This window comes from Oryzias melastigma, linkage group LG7 (genome assembly GCF_002922805.2).
Source record: "Oryzias melastigma strain HK-1 linkage group LG7, ASM292280v2, whole genome shotgun sequence".
NCBI lineage: Eukaryota > Metazoa > Chordata > Actinopteri > Beloniformes > Adrianichthyidae > Oryzias > Oryzias melastigma.
In genome coordinates, this window is record NC_050518.1 from 31,063,910 (window position 1) to 31,068,600 (window position 4,691).

The 4,691-nt window shown below is 40.4% G+C and overlaps 1 long non-coding RNA gene across 1 annotated transcript; it reads left to right on the forward strand.

Annotated features, from left to right (window-relative positions):
• The first annotated feature begins 3,022 nt into the window (after positions 1-3,022).
• LOC112141054 lies at positions 3,023-4,430 on the forward strand. The gene is made up of 3 exons (XR_002918314.2): positions 3,023-3,158; positions 3,539-3,627; positions 4,368-4,430. It is a non-coding gene; the product is annotated as an uncharacterized LOC112141054 (long non-coding RNA).
• The last annotated feature ends 261 nt before the right edge of the window (positions 4,431-4,691 follow it).

Sequence of the window (4,691 nt, forward strand, 5' to 3'; positions counted from 1 at the left end):
CAAGCACATGTCAGATTAACGCGTTTTTAACGCGACAAATCTGACAGCCCTAATATATATATTATATAATATATTTATATATATTTATATGCACACATATACATATGTATCTCTTAGAATTGCTTCTGTGTAAAAGATGCCGCGGGCTGAAACCTGCCTGGCTTCTGTCTGCCTCTAAACATCCTCATCTGTGATTGGCCAATGAAGTAGAGTCTCCACATCATAGATTGTCGTCTCCTGCAGAGGCTCTCCATCATGTCTTGTGCTGAGTGACAGAGAGCCTCTCCCTGCAGATGGCAGAATGCTAAATGGGGCTGTTGGAGGAGCTTCAGCACAGCTGGCAGAGCAGGTGTTGGGAAGAAGCCCCGGAGAAAGTCGGCTTGGCCTGCAGGCTGTCCCAGGTACGCCGCTGTGCTCTTGCCAGAATGACAGGCCAGCCCTGTAACTTTGCTTATGGTCACCCAGGGTTTTACAGAAGACACTCAAAATGGTCCTAATTTCGATTATGCACACTTGGTTTTTATGAAGCCAAGAATAGAAATCTGCTGTGTTTGAAGGAACTCTAGTTATTCTTCTATAGACCTTTGTTTGAGGAAGCAACATCAGATTCTCTCGCTCAAATTCAAACACTTGTTATCTGAGCCTTCCTAATATTAAAAGAAAGGATTCATATTCTGATTGATCACAGAGCAGAGCAGCAGTCCCCAACACCCGCGTTGCAGACTGGAACCAGTCCATGCTCACTTGGTACTGGACAGCAGTTATTTCTATTTATTCATTATCAGATTCTGAAAGAAATTTCATATTAATTATATAGGTGGATTTTGTCCTCCAATTTCATCTATGACTTTCCAATGATGCCTGTATACTTATACTTATGTCTTAAATACATTTGATACCTTTTACAGAAACTGCTCTGACCGCTAAATTAAACAAGTAAAGTTCTAAAACAAACATCTATGGGAAGTTTCTTTAAGCAGAAAATAATTAGAGAGGAAACAGAAGAAGAAACTTAAAAATAAGAGAACTCTGCATTTAACAGACGAAACCAGGAGTCTTGACTTGAAACCTGGTTTTGTTGTGATGAGTGTTCCCTTGAACCAAACTTGCTCTTGATATACAAACATGCTTAGTGTGCGTTTATTATTTTATCTAGAAAATACTGGTTTGTGCCCAAACCAAGCCAGGCCAAACCAAACCAGAACAAACTAGACCAAGCCCGACCAGACCAAGCCAGAACAAACCAGATCTAACAGACCAAACCAGACCAAGACCGACCAAACCAAACCAGAACAAACCAGACCTAACAGACCAAACCAGACCAAGCCCAATCAAACCAAACCAGAACAAACCAGACCTAACAGACCAAACCAGACCAAGCCCAAACAAACCAGACCTAACAGACCTAACAAACTAGACCAAACCCAACCAAACCAGACCAGACCAAGCCCGAACAAACCAGGCCTAACAGACCAAACCAGACCAAGACCGACCAAACCAAACCAGAACAAACCAGACCTAACAGACCAAACCAGACCAAGCCCAAACAAACCAGACCTAACAAACTAGACCAAACCCAACCAAACCAGACCAGACCAAGCCCGAACAAACCAGAGTTAACGGACCAAACAAGACCAAGTCAGACCAAACAAAAAATAACCAGACGTAACGGACCAAACCACACCAAACCAAACCAGACCTCACAGACCAAACCAAACCAAGCACGAACAAACTGGGTACTACCTGCTGGGTGACTCTGCGTACCCGCAGACTGACTGTAGAACAATGAATCTTTAACAAGAAAACAACTAGGGCCCGGGTTGTAGTAGAAAGTGCTTTTGGGAGACTGTAGGGTTGGTGGTGGTGCCTATTAAAGAGTAATGACTAACATTGAACTGGTCAATTCCATGGTACTTGGGTGCTGTGCTCTACACAATCTCTGTAAATCCCATTTCAACATTTTAGTTGTTCTAATGTTTTATTGCAATTCAACTGAACAAGCTCTTAGTCATGTTGTTCATATAAATTAAAAAATTGAGTTAAGCACATCTCAACTAAACACAAATTCTCAAAATGAAATGTTGTGTTCAGTTGATTTAACAATTTGAGTTCAATCATCTTTTGGCCCTTCCAACATGTAACCACTAGGTGGCGGTAAGAGTGCAAATGTTCGCTTTTTTCTCAGAAGAAGTAGAAGAAGAAGCTACAGTTGGGGGTTGCGGAGAGCAGGTGGAGTTTGAACTCCGCGGCTTTTTCAAATTTATGTTGATGGGTCGTCATTTTGCTGAGGAGGTGGCACTTTTTTGACAAAATAAAGGATATTTTGGACGAAGAGAAGACAAACCACCACATCTTGGTAAGTTTTGATGTTCTGTTTTCTTGTCATATTAAAAAAAAAACGTAGCAACCTAACACAGCTCTATCGAATTAGAGAAGACAAATAAGAAATGTTTGAGAATTCTGATGTAACTTTAATTTTAACTTTGGATTATCTTTAAATCGAATACATGAGGGCTCACTGAGCTTCACTCATGGGACGCGTTTGTGCCTGGATCCTCCATCTTGTTTTGAGCGGGAAGCACACTTTAGTTTTACCCCTTTCTATTAATTAAGTGGACTTTGTTGTAGGTTAAATGTTGATACTTTTGTTTTGAATGCACCATGCAAGTAAACGGCGGCAATTATGGTGTTGAATTATCGAGCGCTCATCTTTGATCTGTGCACTCCTGTCTTAGTTGGTCAGGTGGCTCCTTCCTCCACGACATCAGGCTTGTATCTGTGGCAGCAATCGCAGTAAAAATAACCTTTTTGTTAAATGTGAAATACTGACATGATTGTTTTCTTCTGTATTTATTCCCAGATTCACCTTCAGCCGTGTCGCGGAGGAGAAATACATTCATTCACGTGGGTATGTTCTGATGTACGTTTACATTTAAATGTAAGTAATGACTTTATGTTTTAACATGACTTTTTAAAGTTATAAAACTGATTTGATACATTTTCCCATATTCCACAGATTGAAGTATAATTTGCTGGTCTGACATCTGTTAATCTCAAGACTACTTTCTTCAATGGGCTGAATCAGTATCTACCAGGGCTACTAGACCTGTACAAGGTCACGGCTGGGACGCTAGCTGGACCGAGCAAGCTGTTCTGAAGTAAATTACTTTGGCCCAATCCGAATTCTTCCCTTCTCCTTTCTTCTTCATTTGAAGGGGCACTTCAAGTGCGAGTCGTGTCCAGGAAATTTGCTGTTCCTCTGATGTATTCATTCATTATCCATCCTGGTCACTCCCAAAAAGAACCTCAGCATCTTCATCTCTGCTACCTCCAGCTCTGCTTTCTGTCTCTAGTCCAAACAACATGGCTGATTTCACCACAGTTTTGTACACATTTCCTTATATTTCAGCTGTAATTCTTCTATCACACCTGACACTTTTGTCCAACCATTCCAACCTGCTGCTTAGGGCCCAGTGGTATTTTGTTTTTTGATGAAACACCTAATCCTTTATTTTCTTCCTTTTTTTCTCTCTCAAAGCAACCCTCAACTCAAAGAAAGATGGAAATTGTTCTGCTGGGCCTTCCCCACTTAAGGAGGACCCCTCATGGCATTCCAAAACTGCTGAGGTAAGCTTAATTTGACCACAATGCAGTTGTAGTGATGTGTTAAAGTTGGTTGTAAAATTATTAAACTGGAAAAATTCACACATCAACACAGTCTAGTAAGTAATTGGTTAAATCCGGGCAATTTAAATCATCACATCCATAAATTTTAAACAAAACAAATTTTTGACCACACAGACAGAGGCAGCAATGCGCCACTGCTCTTCCAGCAAAGCAGAAATTTGCTGTGCGACTGCAAAAGAAGAGACATTTGTTGTTTTACATTTCATCCCTACTGAAATTACTAGCTACCGTGGCAAATAATCAAAGAATTCAACTTTGTGCTTGATCGCACTTAAAACACGTGCAAATAATATCAAGCAAAATAGAACCTGTTATAATATCGGCTTCATTGAAAGGACAATATTTTCAACAGAACCTCCAATATTGAAGGATTATTCAAATTTGTATTTAGATTTGTGAACGATGAAAGACAGGAAATAAAAATACAGTTCAGCATAAATAAAAATAAATATTCAACACTTTTCTGTTGAAATTGGTCAGGTTACTTTTTATTAATTAAGTCAAATTGTGTTAAGCAGCTGTCAGCTTTCTACACCTGAACACTGAAATAACTTTTCACATTTTGGCCCTGTCGCCATTTTGTCTGATGTCACAGTGAAACGGATCTACTGAGTTTGTAGTCATTAGATTCTCTGCATGAATTCCAGTCAATAATGTATGCTTTGTTTTGTCTTTTCTAGTCCCCTGATGAGGAGGCTTCAGTCATGGGAGGACTGAAACTTGGCGTTGTACTAATTGAAGATAAAGAAGACATGGTGGAACATCAGTTGTTCTTGAAGAACAAATCATCTTGCATGATATAAAGGACTTTTCCCATGCCATTGCTCTGCTGATGGCTCTGCTGTCTGCACCATTGACTGTAAAAATAATGGACTGAGCGAGCAATGAGGTCCCCCATTGGAAATGCATTACTTCCACTCCTCACGAAAGTAGGCCGCCGCTTTCACCGTCACTTCCTGAAACGGATCTCGCCATTTGCAACCCATCTCCAGCGATTGGTCTGA